The 15,541-nt window shown below is 56.6% G+C and overlaps 74 pseudogenes; all 74 read right to left on the bottom strand.

Annotated features, from left to right (window-relative positions):
* Positions 1 to 70: 70 nt before the first annotated feature.
* LOC136600123 (5S ribosomal RNA) lies at positions 71 to 189 on the bottom strand (annotated as a pseudogene).
* Positions 190 to 269: 80 nt separating this feature from the next.
* Positions 270 to 388, bottom strand: LOC136599956 (5S ribosomal RNA; annotated as a pseudogene).
* Positions 389 to 468: 80 nt separating this feature from the next.
* Positions 469 to 587, bottom strand: LOC136599979 (5S ribosomal RNA; annotated as a pseudogene).
* Positions 588 to 667: 80 nt separating this feature from the next.
* LOC136599995 (5S ribosomal RNA) lies at positions 668 to 786 on the bottom strand (annotated as a pseudogene).
* An 80-nt stretch (positions 787 to 866) lies between these two features.
* Positions 867 to 985, bottom strand: LOC136599983 (5S ribosomal RNA; annotated as a pseudogene).
* Positions 986 to 1,065: 80 nt separating this feature from the next.
* On the bottom strand, positions 1,066 to 1,184 carry LOC136600188 (5S ribosomal RNA; annotated as a pseudogene).
* Positions 1,185 to 1,264: 80 nt separating this feature from the next.
* Positions 1,265 to 1,383, bottom strand: LOC136599971 (5S ribosomal RNA; annotated as a pseudogene).
* Positions 1,384 to 1,662: 279 nt separating this feature from the next.
* On the bottom strand, positions 1,663 to 1,781 carry LOC136600313 (5S ribosomal RNA; annotated as a pseudogene).
* Positions 1,782 to 1,861: 80 nt separating this feature from the next.
* On the bottom strand, positions 1,862 to 1,980 carry LOC136599804 (5S ribosomal RNA; annotated as a pseudogene).
* An 80-nt stretch (positions 1,981 to 2,060) lies between these two features.
* LOC136599802 (5S ribosomal RNA) lies at positions 2,061 to 2,179 on the bottom strand (annotated as a pseudogene).
* An 80-nt stretch (positions 2,180 to 2,259) lies between these two features.
* LOC136599801 (5S ribosomal RNA) lies at positions 2,260 to 2,378 on the bottom strand (annotated as a pseudogene).
* Positions 2,379 to 2,458: 80 nt separating this feature from the next.
* Positions 2,459 to 2,577, bottom strand: LOC136600271 (5S ribosomal RNA; annotated as a pseudogene).
* Positions 2,578 to 2,657: 80 nt separating this feature from the next.
* Positions 2,658 to 2,776, bottom strand: LOC136599898 (5S ribosomal RNA; annotated as a pseudogene).
* An 80-nt stretch (positions 2,777 to 2,856) lies between these two features.
* On the bottom strand, positions 2,857 to 2,975 carry LOC136599800 (5S ribosomal RNA; annotated as a pseudogene).
* Positions 2,976 to 3,055: 80 nt separating this feature from the next.
* LOC136599799 (5S ribosomal RNA) lies at positions 3,056 to 3,174 on the bottom strand (annotated as a pseudogene).
* An 80-nt stretch (positions 3,175 to 3,254) lies between these two features.
* LOC136599796 (5S ribosomal RNA) lies at positions 3,255 to 3,373 on the bottom strand (annotated as a pseudogene).
* Positions 3,374 to 3,453: 80 nt separating this feature from the next.
* LOC136599795 (5S ribosomal RNA) lies at positions 3,454 to 3,572 on the bottom strand (annotated as a pseudogene).
* Positions 3,573 to 3,652: 80 nt separating this feature from the next.
* Positions 3,653 to 3,771, bottom strand: LOC136599794 (5S ribosomal RNA; annotated as a pseudogene).
* Positions 3,772 to 3,851: 80 nt separating this feature from the next.
* LOC136599793 (5S ribosomal RNA) lies at positions 3,852 to 3,970 on the bottom strand (annotated as a pseudogene).
* An 80-nt stretch (positions 3,971 to 4,050) lies between these two features.
* LOC136599792 (5S ribosomal RNA) lies at positions 4,051 to 4,169 on the bottom strand (annotated as a pseudogene).
* Positions 4,170 to 4,249: 80 nt separating this feature from the next.
* LOC136599791 (5S ribosomal RNA) lies at positions 4,250 to 4,368 on the bottom strand (annotated as a pseudogene).
* Positions 4,369 to 4,448: 80 nt separating this feature from the next.
* On the bottom strand, positions 4,449 to 4,567 carry LOC136599790 (5S ribosomal RNA; annotated as a pseudogene).
* Positions 4,568 to 4,647: 80 nt separating this feature from the next.
* On the bottom strand, positions 4,648 to 4,766 carry LOC136599789 (5S ribosomal RNA; annotated as a pseudogene).
* An 80-nt stretch (positions 4,767 to 4,846) lies between these two features.
* On the bottom strand, positions 4,847 to 4,965 carry LOC136599788 (5S ribosomal RNA; annotated as a pseudogene).
* An 80-nt stretch (positions 4,966 to 5,045) lies between these two features.
* LOC136600149 (5S ribosomal RNA) lies at positions 5,046 to 5,164 on the bottom strand (annotated as a pseudogene).
* An 80-nt stretch (positions 5,165 to 5,244) lies between these two features.
* On the bottom strand, positions 5,245 to 5,363 carry LOC136600148 (5S ribosomal RNA; annotated as a pseudogene).
* An 80-nt stretch (positions 5,364 to 5,443) lies between these two features.
* LOC136599787 (5S ribosomal RNA) lies at positions 5,444 to 5,562 on the bottom strand (annotated as a pseudogene).
* An 80-nt stretch (positions 5,563 to 5,642) lies between these two features.
* On the bottom strand, positions 5,643 to 5,761 carry LOC136600481 (5S ribosomal RNA; annotated as a pseudogene).
* A 279-nt stretch (positions 5,762 to 6,040) lies between these two features.
* LOC136600578 (5S ribosomal RNA) lies at positions 6,041 to 6,159 on the bottom strand (annotated as a pseudogene).
* An 80-nt stretch (positions 6,160 to 6,239) lies between these two features.
* Positions 6,240 to 6,357, bottom strand: LOC136600364 (5S ribosomal RNA; annotated as a pseudogene).
* An 80-nt stretch (positions 6,358 to 6,437) lies between these two features.
* Positions 6,438 to 6,556, bottom strand: LOC136600302 (5S ribosomal RNA; annotated as a pseudogene).
* An 80-nt stretch (positions 6,557 to 6,636) lies between these two features.
* Positions 6,637 to 6,755, bottom strand: LOC136599784 (5S ribosomal RNA; annotated as a pseudogene).
* Positions 6,756 to 7,034: 279 nt separating this feature from the next.
* LOC136600312 (5S ribosomal RNA) lies at positions 7,035 to 7,153 on the bottom strand (annotated as a pseudogene).
* Positions 7,154 to 7,233: 80 nt separating this feature from the next.
* On the bottom strand, positions 7,234 to 7,352 carry LOC136599783 (5S ribosomal RNA; annotated as a pseudogene).
* Positions 7,353 to 7,432: 80 nt separating this feature from the next.
* Positions 7,433 to 7,551, bottom strand: LOC136599782 (5S ribosomal RNA; annotated as a pseudogene).
* Positions 7,552 to 7,631: 80 nt separating this feature from the next.
* Positions 7,632 to 7,750, bottom strand: LOC136599896 (5S ribosomal RNA; annotated as a pseudogene).
* An 80-nt stretch (positions 7,751 to 7,830) lies between these two features.
* Positions 7,831 to 7,949, bottom strand: LOC136600270 (5S ribosomal RNA; annotated as a pseudogene).
* Positions 7,950 to 8,029: 80 nt separating this feature from the next.
* LOC136599943 (5S ribosomal RNA) lies at positions 8,030 to 8,148 on the bottom strand (annotated as a pseudogene).
* Positions 8,149 to 8,228: 80 nt separating this feature from the next.
* Positions 8,229 to 8,347, bottom strand: LOC136599781 (5S ribosomal RNA; annotated as a pseudogene).
* Positions 8,348 to 8,427: 80 nt separating this feature from the next.
* On the bottom strand, positions 8,428 to 8,546 carry LOC136599780 (5S ribosomal RNA; annotated as a pseudogene).
* Positions 8,547 to 8,626: 80 nt separating this feature from the next.
* LOC136599779 (5S ribosomal RNA) lies at positions 8,627 to 8,745 on the bottom strand (annotated as a pseudogene).
* An 80-nt stretch (positions 8,746 to 8,825) lies between these two features.
* Positions 8,826 to 8,944, bottom strand: LOC136599778 (5S ribosomal RNA; annotated as a pseudogene).
* An 80-nt stretch (positions 8,945 to 9,024) lies between these two features.
* Positions 9,025 to 9,143, bottom strand: LOC136599777 (5S ribosomal RNA; annotated as a pseudogene).
* Positions 9,144 to 9,223: 80 nt separating this feature from the next.
* On the bottom strand, positions 9,224 to 9,342 carry LOC136599776 (5S ribosomal RNA; annotated as a pseudogene).
* An 80-nt stretch (positions 9,343 to 9,422) lies between these two features.
* Positions 9,423 to 9,541, bottom strand: LOC136599774 (5S ribosomal RNA; annotated as a pseudogene).
* Positions 9,542 to 9,621: 80 nt separating this feature from the next.
* LOC136600273 (5S ribosomal RNA) lies at positions 9,622 to 9,740 on the bottom strand (annotated as a pseudogene).
* An 80-nt stretch (positions 9,741 to 9,820) lies between these two features.
* Positions 9,821 to 9,939, bottom strand: LOC136599772 (5S ribosomal RNA; annotated as a pseudogene).
* An 80-nt stretch (positions 9,940 to 10,019) lies between these two features.
* On the bottom strand, positions 10,020 to 10,138 carry LOC136599771 (5S ribosomal RNA; annotated as a pseudogene).
* Positions 10,139 to 10,218: 80 nt separating this feature from the next.
* LOC136599770 (5S ribosomal RNA) lies at positions 10,219 to 10,337 on the bottom strand (annotated as a pseudogene).
* Positions 10,338 to 10,417: 80 nt separating this feature from the next.
* On the bottom strand, positions 10,418 to 10,536 carry LOC136600147 (5S ribosomal RNA; annotated as a pseudogene).
* An 80-nt stretch (positions 10,537 to 10,616) lies between these two features.
* On the bottom strand, positions 10,617 to 10,735 carry LOC136600146 (5S ribosomal RNA; annotated as a pseudogene).
* An 80-nt stretch (positions 10,736 to 10,815) lies between these two features.
* LOC136600230 (5S ribosomal RNA) lies at positions 10,816 to 10,934 on the bottom strand (annotated as a pseudogene).
* Positions 10,935 to 11,014: 80 nt separating this feature from the next.
* LOC136600480 (5S ribosomal RNA) lies at positions 11,015 to 11,133 on the bottom strand (annotated as a pseudogene).
* Positions 11,134 to 11,412: 279 nt separating this feature from the next.
* On the bottom strand, positions 11,413 to 11,531 carry LOC136600566 (5S ribosomal RNA; annotated as a pseudogene).
* An 80-nt stretch (positions 11,532 to 11,611) lies between these two features.
* LOC136600362 (5S ribosomal RNA) lies at positions 11,612 to 11,729 on the bottom strand (annotated as a pseudogene).
* Positions 11,730 to 11,809: 80 nt separating this feature from the next.
* Positions 11,810 to 11,928, bottom strand: LOC136600299 (5S ribosomal RNA; annotated as a pseudogene).
* Positions 11,929 to 12,008: 80 nt separating this feature from the next.
* Positions 12,009 to 12,127, bottom strand: LOC136600054 (5S ribosomal RNA; annotated as a pseudogene).
* Positions 12,128 to 12,207: 80 nt separating this feature from the next.
* LOC136599901 (5S ribosomal RNA) lies at positions 12,208 to 12,326 on the bottom strand (annotated as a pseudogene).
* An 80-nt stretch (positions 12,327 to 12,406) lies between these two features.
* LOC136599769 (5S ribosomal RNA) lies at positions 12,407 to 12,525 on the bottom strand (annotated as a pseudogene).
* Positions 12,526 to 12,605: 80 nt separating this feature from the next.
* On the bottom strand, positions 12,606 to 12,724 carry LOC136600554 (5S ribosomal RNA; annotated as a pseudogene).
* An 80-nt stretch (positions 12,725 to 12,804) lies between these two features.
* On the bottom strand, positions 12,805 to 12,923 carry LOC136599768 (5S ribosomal RNA; annotated as a pseudogene).
* An 80-nt stretch (positions 12,924 to 13,003) lies between these two features.
* LOC136599767 (5S ribosomal RNA) lies at positions 13,004 to 13,122 on the bottom strand (annotated as a pseudogene).
* Positions 13,123 to 13,202: 80 nt separating this feature from the next.
* LOC136600335 (5S ribosomal RNA) lies at positions 13,203 to 13,321 on the bottom strand (annotated as a pseudogene).
* An 80-nt stretch (positions 13,322 to 13,401) lies between these two features.
* On the bottom strand, positions 13,402 to 13,520 carry LOC136599766 (5S ribosomal RNA; annotated as a pseudogene).
* An 80-nt stretch (positions 13,521 to 13,600) lies between these two features.
* LOC136599765 (5S ribosomal RNA) lies at positions 13,601 to 13,719 on the bottom strand (annotated as a pseudogene).
* An 80-nt stretch (positions 13,720 to 13,799) lies between these two features.
* LOC136599763 (5S ribosomal RNA) lies at positions 13,800 to 13,918 on the bottom strand (annotated as a pseudogene).
* An 80-nt stretch (positions 13,919 to 13,998) lies between these two features.
* Positions 13,999 to 14,117, bottom strand: LOC136600145 (5S ribosomal RNA; annotated as a pseudogene).
* Positions 14,118 to 14,197: 80 nt separating this feature from the next.
* Positions 14,198 to 14,316, bottom strand: LOC136600144 (5S ribosomal RNA; annotated as a pseudogene).
* An 80-nt stretch (positions 14,317 to 14,396) lies between these two features.
* LOC136599762 (5S ribosomal RNA) lies at positions 14,397 to 14,515 on the bottom strand (annotated as a pseudogene).
* An 80-nt stretch (positions 14,516 to 14,595) lies between these two features.
* LOC136600143 (5S ribosomal RNA) lies at positions 14,596 to 14,714 on the bottom strand (annotated as a pseudogene).
* Positions 14,715 to 14,794: 80 nt separating this feature from the next.
* On the bottom strand, positions 14,795 to 14,913 carry LOC136600141 (5S ribosomal RNA; annotated as a pseudogene).
* An 80-nt stretch (positions 14,914 to 14,993) lies between these two features.
* LOC136599760 (5S ribosomal RNA) lies at positions 14,994 to 15,112 on the bottom strand (annotated as a pseudogene).
* Positions 15,113 to 15,192: 80 nt separating this feature from the next.
* Positions 15,193 to 15,311, bottom strand: LOC136599759 (5S ribosomal RNA; annotated as a pseudogene).
* An 80-nt stretch (positions 15,312 to 15,391) lies between these two features.
* Positions 15,392 to 15,510, bottom strand: LOC136600464 (5S ribosomal RNA; annotated as a pseudogene).
* Positions 15,511 to 15,541: the final 31 nt, after the last annotated feature.

Below are 15,541 nucleotides of genomic sequence, written 5' to 3'. Positions count from 1 at the left end.
CCTTTCCTATGGGCTTTCTGCAGTGCGAACGCACCTCCGAAAAGGAAAGAAACCTACTCACGGCCTTAAAAGTCAACGGGACCTGGGATTCCCAGCCGGTCACCCATACTGGTACTTGCCAGGCCTCAAGCTGGCTGGCGGCCGCGATCTGACGAGAGCAGGCACATTCAGCCTAGAATGCCCATTGACAGCTCCTCCTCCTTTCCTATGGGCTTTCTGCAGTGCGAACGCACCTCCGAAAAGGAAAGAAACCTACTCACAGCCTTAAAAGTCAACGGGACCTGGGATTCCCAGCCGGTCACCCATACTGGTACTTGCCAGGCCTCAAGCTGGCTGGCGGCCGCGGTCTGACGAGAGCAGGCACATTCAGCTTAGAATGCCCGTTGACAGCTCCTCCTCCTTTCCTATGGGCTTTCTGCAGTGCGAACGCACCTCCGAAAAGGAAAGCAACCTACTCACGGCCTTAAAAGTCAACGGGACCTGGGATTCCCAGCCGGTCACCCATACTGGTACTTGCCAGGCCTCAAGCTGGCTGGCGGCTGCGATCTGACGAGAGCAGGCACATTCAGATTAGAATGCCCGTTGACAGCTCCTCCTCCTTTCCTATGGGCTTTCTGCAGTGCGTACGCACCTCCGAAAAGGAAAGAAACCTACTCACGGCCTTAAAAGTCAACGGGACCTGGGATTCCCAGCCGGTCACCCATACTGGTACTTGCCAGGCCTCAAGCTGGCTGGCGGCCGCGATCTGACGAGAGCAGGCACATTCAGCTTAGAATGCCCGTTGACAGCTTCTCCTCCTTTCCTATGGGCTTTCTGCAGTGCGAACGCACCTCCGAAAAGGAAAGAAACCTACTCACGGCCTTAAAAGTCAACGGGACCTGGGATTCCCAGCCGGTCACCCATACTGGTACTTGCCAGGCCTCAAGCTGGCTGGCGGCCGCGATCTGACGAGAGCAGGCACATTCAGCTTAGAATGCCCGTTGACAGCTCCTCCTCCTTTCCTATGGGCTTTCTGCAGTGCGAACTAACCTCCGAAAAGGAAAGAAACCTACTCACGGCCTTAAAAGTCAACGGGACCTGGGATTCCCAGCCGGTCACCCATACTGGTACTTGCCAGGCCTCAAGCTGGCTGGCGGCCACGATCTGACGAGAGCAGGCACATTCAGCTTAGAATGCCCGTTGACAGCTCCTCCTCCTTTCCTATGGGCTTTCTGCAGTGCGAACGCACCTCCGAAAAGGAAAGAAACCTACTCACGGCCTTAAAAGTCAACGGGACCTGGGATTCCCAGCCGGTCACCCATACTGGTACTTGCCAGGCCTCAAGCTGGCTGGCGGCCGCGATCTGACGAGAGCAGGCACATTCAGCTTAGAATGCCCGTTGACAGCTCCTCCTCCTTTCCTATGGGCTTTCTGCAGTGCGAACGCACCTCCGAAAAGGAAAGAAACCTACTCACGGCCTTAAAAGTCCACGGGACCTGGGATTCCCAGCCGGTCACCCATACTGGTACTTGCCAGGCCTCAAGCTGGCTGGCGGCCACGATCTGACAAGAGCAGGCACATTCAGCTTAGAATGCCCGTTGACAGCTCCTCCTCCTTTCCTATGGGCTTTCTGCAGTGCGAACGCACCTCCGAAACGGAAAGAAACCTACTCACGGCCTTAAAAGTCAACGGGACCTGGGATTCCCAGCCGGTCACCCATACTGGTACTTGCCAGGCCTCAAGCTGGCTGGCGGCCGCGATCTGACGAGAGCAGGCACATTCAGCTTTGAATGCCCGTTGACAGCTTCTCCTCCTTTCCTATGAGCTTTCTGCAGTGCGAACGCACCTCCGAAAAGGAAAGAAACCTACTCACGGCCTTAAAAGTCAACGGGACCTGGGATTCCCAGCCGGTCACCCATACTGGTACTTGCCAGGCCTCAAGCTGGCTGGCGGCCGCGATCTGACGAGAGCAGGCACATTCAGCTTAGAATGCCCGTTGACAGCTCCTCCTCCTTTCCTATGGGCTTTCTGCAGTGCGAACGCACCTCCGAAACGGAAAGAAACCTACTCACGGCCTTAAAAGTCAACGGGACCTGGGATTCCCAGCCGGTCACCCATACTGGTACTTGCCAGGCCTCAAGCTGGCTGGCGGCCGCGATCTGACGAGAGCAGGCACATTCAGCTTAGAATGCCCGTTGACAGCTCCGCCTCCTTTCCTATGGGCTTTCTGCAGTGCGAACGCACCTCCGAAAAGGAAAGAAACCTACTCACGGCCTTAAAAGTCAACGGGACCTGGGATTCCCAGCCGGTCACCCATACTGGTACTTGCCAGGCCTCAAGCTGGCTGGCGGCCGCGATCTGACGAGAGCAGGCACATTCAGCTTAGAATGCCCGTTGACAGCTACTCCTCCTTTCCTATGGGCTTTCTGCAGTGCGAACGCACCTCCGAAAAGGAAAGCAACCTACTCACGGCCTTAAAAGTCAACGGGACCTGGGATTTCCAGCCGGTCACCCATACTGGTACTTGCCAGGCCTCAAGCTGGCTGGCGGCCGCGATCTGACGAGAGCAGGCACATTCAGCTTAGAATGCCCGTTGACAACTTCTCCTCCTTTCCTATGGGCTTTCTGCAGTGCGAACGCACCTCCGAAAAGGAAAGAAACCTACTCACGGCCTTAAAAGTCAACGGGACCCGGGATTCCCAGCCGGTCACCCATACTGGTACTTACCAGGCCTCAAGCTGGCTGGCGGCCGCGATCTGACGAGAGCAGGCACATTCAGCTTAGAATGCCCGTTGACAGCTCCTCCTCCTTTCCTATGGGCTTTCTGCAGTGCGAACGCACCTCCGAAACGGAAAGAAACCTACTCACGGCCTTAAAAGTCAACGGGACCTGGGATTCCCAGCCGGTCACCCATACTGGTACTTGCCAGGCCTCAAGCTGGCTGGCGGCCGCGATCTGACGAGAGCAGGCACATTCAGCTTAGAATGCCCGTTGACAGCTTCTCCTCCTTTCCTATGGGCTTTCTGCAGTGCGAACGCACCTCCGAAAAGGAAAGAAACCTACTCACGGCCTTAAAAGTCAACGGGACCTGGGATTCCCAGCCGGTCACCCATACTGGTACTTGCCAGGCCTCAAGCTGGCTGGCGGCCGCGATCTGACGAGAGCAGGCACATTCAGCTTAGAATGCCCGTTGACAGCTCCGCCTCCTTTCCTATGGGCTTTCTGCAGTGCGAACGCACCTCCGAAAAGGAAAGAAACCTACTCACGGCCTTAAAAGTCAACGGGACCTGGGATTCCCAGCCGGTCACCCATACTGGTACTTGCCAGGCCTCAAGCTGGCTGGCGGCCGCGATCTGACGAGAGCAGGCACATTCAGCTTAGAATGCCCGTTGACAGCTCCTCCTCCTTTCCTATGGGCTTTCTGCAGTGCGAACGCACCTCCGAAAAGGAAAGCAACCTACTCACGGCCTTAAAAGTCAACGGGACCTGGGATTCCCAGCCGGTCACCCATACTGGTACTTGCCAGGCCTCAAGCTGGCTGGCGGCCGCGATCTGACGAGAGCAGGCACATTCAGCTTAGAATGCCCGTTGACAGCTCCTCCTCCTTTCCTATGGGCTTTCTGCAGTGCGAACGCACCTCCGAAAAGGAAAGAAACCTACTCACGGCCTTAAAAGTCAACGGGACCTGGGATTCCCAGCCGGTCACCCATACTGGTACTTGCCAGGCCTCAAGCTGGCTGGCGGCCGCGATCTGACGAGAGCAGGCACATTCAGCTTAGAATGCCCGTTGACAGCTCCTCCTCCTTTCCTATGGGCTTTCTGCAGTGCGAACGCACCTCCGAAAAGGAAAGAAACCTACTCACGGCCTTAAAAGTCAACGGGACCTGGGATTCCCAGCCGGTCACCCATACTGGTACTTGCCAGGCCTCAAGCTGGCTGGCGGCCGCGATCTGACGAGAGCAGGCACATTCAGCTTAGAATGCCCGTTGACAGCTCCTCCTCCTTTCCTATGGGCTTTCTGCAGTGCGAACGCACCTCCGAAAAGGAAAGAAACCTACTCACGGCCTTAAAAGTCAACGGGACCTGGGATTCCCAGCCGGTCACCCATACTGGTACTTGCCAGGCCTCAAGCTGGCTGGCGGCCGCGATCTGACGAGAGCAGGCACATTCAGCTTAGAATGCCCGTTGACAGCTCCTCCTCCTTTCCTATGGGCTTTCTGCAGTGCGAACGCACCTCCGAAACGGAAAGAAACCTACTCACGGCCTTAAAAGTCAACGGGACCTGGGATTCCCAGCCGGTCACCCATACTGGTACTTGCCAGGCCTCAAGCTGGCTGGCGGCCGCGATCTGACGAGAGCAGGCACATTCAGCTTAGAATGCCCGTTGACAGCTTCTCCTCCTTTCCTATGGGCTTTCTGCAGTGCGAACGCACCTCCGAAAAGGAAAGAAACCTACTCACGGCCTTAAAAGTCAACGGGACCTGGGATTCCCAGCCGGTCACCCATACTGGTACTTGCCAGGCCTCAAGCTGGCTGGCGGCCGCGATCTGACGAGAGCAGGCACATTCAGCTTAGAATGCCCGTTGACAGCTCCTCCTCCTTTCCTATGGGCTTTCTGCAGTGCGAACGCACCTCCGAAACGGAAAGAAACCTACTCACGGCCTTAAAAGTCAACGGGACCTGGGATTCCCAGCCGGTCACCCATACTGGTACTTGCCAGGCCTCAAGCTGGCTGGCGGCCGCGATCTGACGAGAGCAGGCACATTCAGCTTAGAATGCCCGTTGACAGCTCTGCCTCCTTTCCTATGGGCTTTCTGCAGTGCGAACGCACCTCCGAAAAGGAAAGAAACCTACTCACGGCCTTAAAAGTCAACGGGACCTGGGATTCCCAGCCGGTCACCCATACTGGTACTTGCCAGGCCTCAAGCTGGCTGGCGGCCGCGATCTGACGAGAGCAGGCACATTCAGCTTAGAATGCCCGTTGACAGCTCCTCCTCCTTTCCTATGGGCTTTCTGCAGTGCGAACGCACCTCCGAAAAGGAAAGCAACCTACTCACGGCCTTAAAAGTAAACGGGACCTGGGATTCCCAGCCGGTCACCCATACTGGTACTTGCCAGGCCTCAAGCTGGCTGGCGGCCGCGATCTGACGAGAGCAGGCACATTCAGCTTAGAATGCCCGTTGACAGCTCCTCCTCCTTTCCTATGGGCTTTCTGCAGTGCGAACGCACCTCCGAAAAGGAAAGAAACCTACTCACGGCCTTAAAAGTAAACGGGACCTGGGATTCCCAGCCGGTCACCCATACTGGTACTTGCCAGGCCTCAAGCTGGCTGGCGGCCGCGATCTGACGAGAGCAGGCACATTCAGCTTAGAATGCCCGTTGACAGCTCTGCCTCCTTTCCTATGGGCTTTCTGCAGTGCGAACGCACCTCCGAAAAGGAAAGAAACCTACTCACGGCCTTAAAAGTCAACGGGACCTGGGATTCCCAGCCGGTCACCCATACTGGTACTTGCCAGGCCTCAAGCTGGCTGGCGGCCGCGATCTGACGAGAGCAGGCACATTCAGCTTAGAATGCCCGTTGACAGCTCCTCCTCCTTTCCTATGGGCTTTCTGCAGTGCGAACGCACCTCCGAAAAGGAAAGCAACCTACTCACGGCCTTAAAAGTAAACGGGACCTGGGATTCCCAGCCGGTCACCCATACTGGTACTTGCCAGGCCTCAAGCTGGCTGGCGGCCGCGATCTGACGAGAGCACGCACATTCAGCTTAGAATGCCCGTTGACAGCTCCTCCTCCTTTCCTATGGGCTTTCTGCAGTGCGAACGCACCTCCGAAAAGGAAAGAAACCTACTCACGGCCTTAAAAGTAAACGGGACCTGGGATTCCCAGCCGGTCACCCATACTGGTACTTGCCAGGCCTCAAGCTGGCTGGCGGCCGCGATCTGACGAGAGCAGGCACATTCAGCTTAGAATGCCTGTTGACAGCTCCTCCTCCTTTCCTATGGGCTTTCTGCAGTGCGAACGCACCTCCGAAAAGGAAAGAAACCTACTCACGGCCTTAAAAGTCAACGGGACCTGGGATTCCCAGCCGGTCACCCATACTGGTACTTGCCAGGCCTCAAGCTGGCTGGCGGCTGCGATCTGACGAGAGCAGGCACATTCAGCTTAGAATGCCCGTTGACAGCTCCTCCTCCTTTCCTATGGGCTTTCTGCAGTGCGAACGCACCTCCGAAAAGGAAAGAAACCTACTCACGGCCTTAAAAGTCAACGGGACCTGGGATTCCCAGCCGGTCACCCATACTGGTACTTGCCAGGCCTCAAGCGGCTGGCGGCCGCGATCTGACGAGAGCAGGCACATTCAGCTTAGAATGCCCGTTGACAGCTCCTCCTCCTTTCCTATGGGCTTTCTGCAGTGCGAACGCACCTCCGAAAAGGAAAGAAACCTACTCACGGCCTTAAAAGTCAACGGGACCTGGGATTCCCAGCCGGTCACCCATACTGGTACTTGCCAGGCCTCAAGCTGGCTGGCGGCCGCGATCTGACAAGAGCAGGCACATTCAGCTTAGAATGCCCGTTGACAGCTCCTCCTCCTTTCCTATGGGCTTTCTGCAGTGCGAACGCACCTCCGAAAAGGAAAGAAACCTACTCACGGCCTTAAAAGTCAACGGGACCTGGGATTCCCAGCCGGTCACCCATACTGGTACTTGCCAGGCCTCAAGCTGGCTGGCGGCCGCGATCTGACGAGAGCAGGCACATTCAGCTTAGAATGCCCGTTGACAGCTCCTCCTCCTTTCCTATGGGCTTTCTGCAGTGCGAACGCACCTCCGAAAAGGAAAGAAACCTACTCACGGCCTTAAAAGTCCACGGGACCTGGGATTCCCAGCCGGTCACCCATACTGGTACTTGCCAGGCCTCAAGCTGGCTGGCGGCCACGATCTGACAAGAGCAGGCACATTCAGCTTAGAATGCCCGTTGACAGCTCCTCCTCCTTTCCTATGGGCTTTCTGCAGTGCGAACGCACCTCCGAAACGGAAAGAAACCTACTCACGGCCTTAAAAGTCAACGGGACCTGGGATTCCCAGCCGGTCACCCATACTGGTACTTGCCAGGCCTCAAGCTGGCTGGCGGCCGCGATCTGACGAGAGCAGGCACATTCAGCTTTGAATGCCCGTTGACAGCTTCTCCTCCTTTCCTATGAGCTTTCTGCAGTGCGAACGCACCTCCGAAAAGGAAAGAAACCTACTCACGGCCTTAAAAGTCAACGGGACCTGGGATTCCCAGCCGGTCACCCATACTGGTACTTGCCAGGCCTCAAGCTGGCTGGCGGCCGCGATCTGACGAGAGCAGGCACATTCAGCTTAGAATGCCCGTTGACAGCTCCTCCTCCTTTCCTATGGGCTTTCTGCAGTGCGAACGCACCTCCGAAACGGAAAGAAACCTACTCACGGCCTTAAAAGTCAACGGGACCTGGGATTCCCAGCCGGTCACCCATACTGGTACTTGCCAGGCCTCAAGCTGGCTGGCGGCCGCGATCTGACGAGAGCAGGCACATTCAGCTTAGAATGCCCGTTGACAGCTCCGCCTCCTTTCCTATGGGCTTTCTGCAGTGCGAACGCACCTCCGAAAAGGAAAGAAACCTACTCACGGCCTTAAAAGTCAACGGGACCTGGGATTCCCAGTCGGTCACCCATACTGGTACTTGCCAGGCCTCAAGCTGGCTGGCGGCCGCGATCTGACGAGAGCAGGCACATTCAGCTTAGAATGCCCGTTGACAGCTACTCCTCCTTTCCTATGGGCTTTCTGCAGTGCGAACGCACCTCCGAAAAGGAAAGCAACCTACTCACGGCCTTAAAAGTCAACGGGACCTGGGATTTCCAGCCGGTCACCCATACTGGTACTTGCCAGGCCTCAAGCTGGCTGGCGGCCGCGATCTGACGAGAGCAGGCACATTCAGCTTAGAATGCCCGTTGACAACTTCTCCTCCTTTCCTATGGGCTTTCTGCAGTGCGAACGCACCTCCGAAAAGGAAAGAAACCTACTCACGGCCTTAAAAGTCAACGGGACCCGGGATTCCCAGCCGGTCACCCATACTGGTACTTGCCAGGCCTCAAGCTGGCTGGCGGCCGCGATCTGACGAGAGCAGGCACATTCAGCTTAGAATGCCCGTTGACAGCTCCTCCTCCTTTCCTATGGGCTTTCTGCAGTGCGAACGCACCTCCGAAACGGAAAGAAACCTACTCACGGCCTTAAAAGTCAACGGGACCTGGGATTCCCAGCCGGTCACCCATACTGGTACTTGCCAGGCCTCAAGCTGGCTGGCGGCCGCGATCTGACGAGAGCAGGCACATTCAGCTTAGAATGCCCGTTGACAGCTTCTCCTCCTTTCCTATGGGCTTTCTGCAGTGCGAACGCACCTCCGAAAAGGAAAGAAACCTACTCACGGCCTTAAAAGTCAACGGGACCTGGGATTCCCAGCCGGTCACCCATACTGGTACTTGCCAGGCCTCAAGCTGGCTGGCGGCCGCGATCTGACGAGAGCAGGCACATTCAGCTTAGAATGCCCGTTGACAGCTCCGCCTCCTTTCCTATGGGCTTTCTGCAGTGCGAACGCACCTCCGAAAAGGAAAGAAACCTACTCACGGCCTTAAAAGTCAACGGGACCTGGGATTCCCAGCCGGTCACCCATACTGGTACTTGCCAGGCCTCAAGCTGGCTGGCGGCCGCGATCTGACGAGAGCAGGCACATTCAGCTTAGAATGCCCGTTGACAGCTCCTCCTCCTTTCCTATGGGCTTTCTGCAGTGCGAACGCACCTCCGAAAAGGAAAGCAACCTACTCACGGCCTTAAAAGTCAACGGGACCTGGGATTCCCAGCCGGTCACCCATACTGGTACTTGCCAGGCCTCAAGCTGGCTGGCGGCCGCGATCTGACGAGAGCAGGCACATTCAGCTTAGAATGCCCGTTGACAGCTCCTCCTCCTTTCCTATGGGCTTTCTGCAGTGCGAACGCACCTCCGAAAAGGAAAGAAACCTACTCACGGCCTTAAAAGTCAACGGGACCTGGGATTCCCAGCCGGTCACCCATACTGGTACTTGCCAGGCCTCAAGCTGGCTGGCGGCCGCGATCTGACGAGAGCAGGCACATTCAGCTTAGAATGCCCGTTGACAGCTCCTCCTCCTTTCCTATGGGCTTTCTGCAGTGCGAACGCACCTCGGAAAAGGAAAGAAACCTACTCACGGCCTTAAAAGTCAACGGGACCTGGGATTCCCAGCCGGTCACCCATACTGGTACTTGCCAGGCCTCAAGCTGGCTGGCGGCCGCGATCTGACGAGAGCAGGCACATTCAGCTTAGAATGCCCGTTGACAGCTCCTCCTCCTTTCCTATGGGCTTTCTGCAGTGCGAACGCACCTCCGAAAAGGAAAGAAACCTACTCACGGCCTTAAAAGTCAACGGGACCTGGGATTCCCAGCCGGTCACCCATACTGGTACTTGCCAGGCCTCAAGCTGGCTGGCGGCCGCGATCTGACGAGAGCAGGCACATTCAGCTTAGAATGCCCGTTGACAGCTCCTCCTCCTTTCCTATGGGCTTTCTGCAGTGCGAACGCACCTCCGAAACGGAAAGAAACCTACTCACGGCCTTAAAAGTCAACGGGACCTGGGATTCCCAGCCGGTCACCCATACTGGTATTTGCCAGGCCTCAAGCTGGCTGGCGGCCGCGATCTGACGAGAGCAGGCACATTCAGCTTAGAATGCCCGTTGACAGCTTCTCCTCCTTTCCTATGGGCTTTCTGCAGTGCGAACGCACCTCCGAAAAGGAAAGAAACCTACTCACGGCCTTAAAAGTCAACGGGACCTGGGATTCCCAGCCGGTCACCCATACTGGTACTTGCCAGGCCTCAAGCTGGCTGGCGGCCGCGATCTGACGAGAGCAGGCACATTCAGCTTAGAATGCCCGTTGACAGCTCCTCCTCCTTTCCTATGGGCTTTCTGCAGTGCGAACGCACCTCCGAAACGGAAAGAAACCTACTCACGGCCTTAAAAGTCAACGGGACCTGGGATTCCCAGCCGGTCACCCATACTGGTACTTGCCAGGCCTCAAGCTGGCTGGCGGCCGCGATCTGACGAGAGCAGGCACATTCAGCTTAGAATGCCCGTTGACAGCTCTGCCTCCTTTCCTATGGGCTTTCTGCAGTGCGAACGCACCTCCGAAAAGGAAAGAAACCTACTCACGGCCTTAAAAGTCAACGGGACCTGGGATTCCCAGCCGGTCACCCATACTGGTACTTGCCAGGCCTCAAGCTGGCTGGCGGCCGCGATCTGACGAGAGCAGGCACATTCAGCTTAGAATGCCCGTTGACAGCTCCTCCTCCTTTCCTATGGGCTTTCTGCAGTGCGAACGCACCTCCGAAAAGGAAAGCAACCTACTCACGGCCTTAAAAGTAAACGGGACCTGGGATTCCCAGCCGGTCACCCATACTGGTACTTGCCAGGCCTCAAGCTGGCTGGCGGCCGCGATCTGACGAGAGCAGGCACATTCAGCTTAGAATGCCCGTTGACAGCTCCTCCTCCTTTCCTATGGGCTTTCTGCAGTGCGAACGCACCTCCGAAAAGGAAAGAAACCTACTCACGGCCTTAAAAGTAAACGGGACCTGGGATTCCCAGCCGGTCACCCATACTGGTACTTGCCAGGCCTCAAGCTGGCTGGCGGCCGCGATCTGACGAGAGCAGGCACATTCAGCTTAGAATGCCCGTTGACAGCTCTGCCTCCTTTCCTATGGGCTTTCTGCAGTGCGAACGCACCTCCGAAAAGGAAAGAAACCTACTCACGGCCTTAAAATTCAACGGGACCTGGGATTCCCAGCCGGTCACCCATACTGGTACTTGCCAGGCCTCAAGCTGGCTGGCGGCCGCGATCTGACGAGAGCAGGCACATTCAGCTTAGAATGCCCGTTGACAGCTCCTCCTCCTTTCCTATGGGCTTTCTGCAGTGCGAACGCACCTCCGAAAAGGAAAGCAACCTACTCACGGCCTTAAAAGTAAACGGGACCTGGGATTCCCAGCCGGTCACCCATACTGGTACTTGCCAGGCCTCAAGCTGGCTGGCGGCCGCGATCTGACGAGAGCACGCACATTCAGCTTAGAATGCCCGTTGACAGCTCCTCCTCCTTTCCTATGGGCTTTCTGCAGTGCGAACGCACCTCCGAAAAGGAAAGAAACCTACTCACGGCCTTAAAAGTAAACGGGACCTGGGATTCCCAGCCGGTCACCCATACTGGTACTTGCCAGGCCTCAAGCTGGCTGGCGGCCGCGATCTGACGAGAGCAGGCACATTCAGCTTAGAATGCCTGTTGACAGCTCCTCCTCCTTTCCTATGGGCTTTCTGCAGTGCGAACGCACCTCCGAAAAGGAAAGAAACCTACTCACGGCCTTAAAAGTCAACGGGACCTGGGATTCCCAGCCGGTCACCCATACTGGTACTTGCCAGGCCTCAAGCTGGCTGGCGGCTGCGATCTGACGAGAGCAGGCACATTCAGCTTAGAATGCCCGTTGACAGCTCCTCCTCCTTTCCTATGGGCTTTCTGCAGTGCGAACGCACCTCCGAAAAGGAAAGAAACCTACTCACGGCCTTAAAAGTCAACGGGACCTGGGATTCCCAGCCGGTCACCCATACTGGTACTTGCCAGGCCTCAAGCGGCTGGCGGCCGCGATCTGACGAGAGCAGGCACATTCAGCTTAGAATGCCCGTTGACAGCTCCTCCTCCTTTCCTATGGGCTTTCTGCAGTGCGAACGCACCTCCGAAAAGGAAAGAAACCTACTCACGGCCTTAAAAGTCAACGGGACCTGGGATTCCCAGCCGGTCACCCATACTGGTACTTGCCAGGCCTCAAGCTGGCTGGCGGCCGCGATCTGACAAGAGCAGGCACATTCAGCTTAGAATGCCCGTTGACAGCTCCTCCTCCTTTCCTATGGGCTTTCTGCAGTGCGAACGCACCTCCGAAAAGGAAAGAAACCTACTCACGGCCTTAAAAGTCAACGGGACCTGGGATTCCCAGCCGGTCACCCATACTGGTACTTGCCAGGCCTCAAGCTGGCTGGCGGCCGCGATCTGACGAGAGCAGGCAAATTCAGCTTAGAATGCCCGTTGACAGCTCCTCCTCCTTTCCTATGGGCTTTCTGCAGTGCGAACGCACCTCCGAAAAGGAAAGAAACCTACTCACGGCCTTAAAAGTCAACGGGACCTGGGATTCCCAGCCGGTCACCCATACTGGTACTTGCCAGGCCTCAAGCTGGCTGGCGACCGCGATCTGACGAGAGCAGGCACATTCAGCTTAGAATGCCCGTTGACAGCTCCTCCTCCTTTCCTATGGGCTTTCTGCAGTGCGAACGCACCTCCGAAAAGGAAAGAAACCTACTCACGGCCTTAAAAGTCAACGGGACCTGGGATTCCCAGCCGGTCACCCATACTGGTACTTGCCAGGCCTCAAGCTGGCTGGCGGCCGCGATCTGACGAGAGCAGGCACATTCAGCTTAGAATGCCCGTTGACAGCTCCTCCTCCTTTCCTATGGGCTTTCTGCAGTGCAAACGAACCTCCGAAAAGGAAAGAAACCTACTCACGGCCTTAAAAGTCAACGGGACCTGGGATTCCCAGCCGGTCACCCATACTGGTACTTGCCAGGCCTCAAGCTGGCTGGCGGCTGCGATCTGACGAGAGCAGGCACATTCAGCTTAGAATGCCCGTTGACAGCTCCTCCTCCTTTCCTATGGGCTTTCTGCAGTGCGAACGCACCGCCGAAAAGGAAAGAAACCTACTCACGGCCTTAAAAGTCAACGGGACCTGGGATTCCCAGCCGGTCACCCATACTGGTACTTGCCAGGCCTCAAGCTGGCTGGCGGCCGCGATCTGACGAGAGCAGGCACATTCAGCTTAGAATGCCCGTTGACAGCTCCTCCTCCTTTCCTATGGGCTTTCTGCAGTGCGAACGCACCTCCGAAAAGGAAAGAAACCTACTCACGGCCTTAAAAGTCAACGGGACCTGGGATTCCCAGCCGGTCACCCATACTGGTACTTGCCAGGCCTCAAGCTGGCTGGCGGCCGCGATCTGACGAGAGCAGGCACATTCAGCTTAGAATGCCCGTTGACAGCTCCTCCTCCTTTCCTATGGGCTTTCTGCAGTGCGAACGCACCTCCGAAAAGGAAAGAAACCTACTCACGGCCTTAAAAGTCAACGGGACCTGGGATTCCCAGCCGGTCACCCATACTGGTACTTGCCAGGCCGCAAGCTGGCTGGCGGCCGCGATCTGACGAGAGCAGGCACATTCAGCTTAGAATGCCCGTTGACAGCTCCTCCTCCTTTCCTATGGGCTTTCTGCAGTGCGAACGCACCTCCGAAAAGGAAAGAAACCTACTCACGGCCTTAAAAGTCAACGGGACCTGGGATTCCCAGCCGGTCACCCATACTGGTACTTGCCAGGCCTCAAGCTGGCTGGCGGCCGCGATCTGACGAGAGCAGGCACATTCAGCTTAGAATGCCCGTTGACAGCTCCTCCTCCTTTCCTATGGGCTTTCTGCAGTGCGAACGCACCTCCGAAACGGAAAGAAACCTACTCACGGCCTTAAAAGTCAACGGGACCTGGGATTCCCAGCCGGTCACCCATACTGGTACTTGCCAGGCCTCAAGCTGGCTGGCGGCCGCGATCTGACGAGAGCAGGCACATTCAGCTTAGAATGCCCGTTGACAGCTCTGCCTCCTTTCCTATGGGCTTTCTGCAGTGCGAACGCACCTCCGAAAAGGAAAGAAACCTACTCACGGCCTTAAAAGTCAACGGGACCTGGGATTCCCAGCCGGTCACCCATACTGGTACTTGCCAGGCCTCAAGCTGGCTGGCGGCCGCGATCTGACGAGAGCAGGCACATTCAGCTTAGAATGCCCGTTGACAGCTCCTCCTCCTTTCCTATGGGCTTTCTGCAGTGCGAACGCACCTCCGAAAAGGAAAGCAACCTACTCACGGCCTTAAAAGTAAACGGGACCTGGGATTCCCAGCCGGTCACCCATACTGGTACTTGCCAGGCCTCAAGCTGGCTGGCGGCCGCGATCTGACGAGAGCAGGCACATTCAGCTTAGAATGCCCGTTGACAGCTCCTCCTCCTTTCCTATGGGCTTTCTGCAGTGCGAACGCACCTCCGAAAAGGAAAGAAACCTACTCACGGCCTTAAAAGTAAACGGGACCTGGGATTCCCAGCCGGTCACCCATACTGGTACTTGCCAGGCCTCAAGCTGGCTGGCGGCCGCGATCTGACGAGAGCAGGCACATTCAGCTTAGAATGCCCGTTGACAGCTCTGCCTCCTTTCCTATGGGCTTTCTGCAGTGCGAACGCACCTCCGAAAAGGAAAGAAACCTACTCACGGCCTTAAAAGTCAACGGGACCTGGGATTCCCAGCCGGTCACCCATACTGGTACTTGCCAGGCCTCAAGCTGGCTGGCGGCCGCGATCTGACGAGAGCAGGCACATTCAGCTTAGAATGCCCGTTGACAGCTCCTCCTCCTTTCCTATGGGCTTTCTGCAGTGCGAACGCACCTCCGAAAAGGAAAGCAACCTACTCACGGCCTTAAAAGTAAACGGGACCTGGGATTCCCAGCCGGTCACCCATACTGGTACTTGCCAGGCCTCAAGCTGGCTGGCGGCCGCGATCTGACGAGAGCAGGCACATTCAGCTTAGAATGCCCGTTGACAGCTCCTCCTCCTTTCCTATGGGCTTTCTGCAGTGCGAACGCACCTCCGAAAAGGAAAGAAACCTACTCACGGCCTTAAAAGTAAACGGGACCTGGGATTCCCAGCCGGTCACCCATACTGGTACTTGCCAGGCCTCAAGCTGGCTGGCGGCCGCGATCTGACGAGAGCAGGCACATTCAGCTTAGAATGCCCGTTGACAGCTCCTCCTCCTTTCCTATGGGCTTTCTGCAGTGCGAACGCACCTCCGAAAAGGAAAGAAACCTACTCACGGCCTTAAAAGTCAACGGGACCTGGGATTCCCAGCCGGTCACCCATACTGGTACTTGCCAGGCCTCAAGCTGGCTGGCGGCCGCGATCTGACGAGAGCAGGCACATTCAGCTTAGAATGCCCGTTGACAGCTCTGCCTCCTTTCCTATGGGCTTTCTGCAGTGCGAACGCACCTCCGAAAAGGAAAGAAACCTACTCACGGCCTTAAAAGTCAACGGGACCTGGGATTCCCAGCCGGTCACCCATACTGGTACTTGCCAGGCCTCAAGCTGGCTGGCGGCCGCGATCTGACGAGAGCAGGCACATTCAGCTTAGAATGCCCGTTGACAGCTCCTCCTCCTTTCCTATGGGCTTTCTGCAGTGCGAACGCACCTCCGAAAAGGAAAGCAACCTACTCACGGCCTTAAAATTAAACGGGACCTGGGATTCCCAGCCGGTCACCCATACTGGTACTTGCCAGGCCTCAAGCTGGCTGGCGGCCGCGATCTGACGAGAGCAGGCACATTCAGCTTAGAATGCCCGTTGACAGCTCCTCCTCCTTTCCTATGGGCTTTCTGC

Source organism: Eleutherodactylus coqui, unplaced genomic scaffold (genome assembly GCF_035609145.1).
Source record: "Eleutherodactylus coqui strain aEleCoq1 unplaced genomic scaffold, aEleCoq1.hap1 HAP1_SCAFFOLD_195, whole genome shotgun sequence".
Lineage (NCBI taxonomy): Eukaryota > Metazoa > Chordata > Amphibia > Anura > Eleutherodactylidae > Eleutherodactylus > Eleutherodactylus coqui.
Note: the sequence above shows the minus strand (reverse complement) of the source record. Positions and strands in the feature narration are given on the sequence as shown.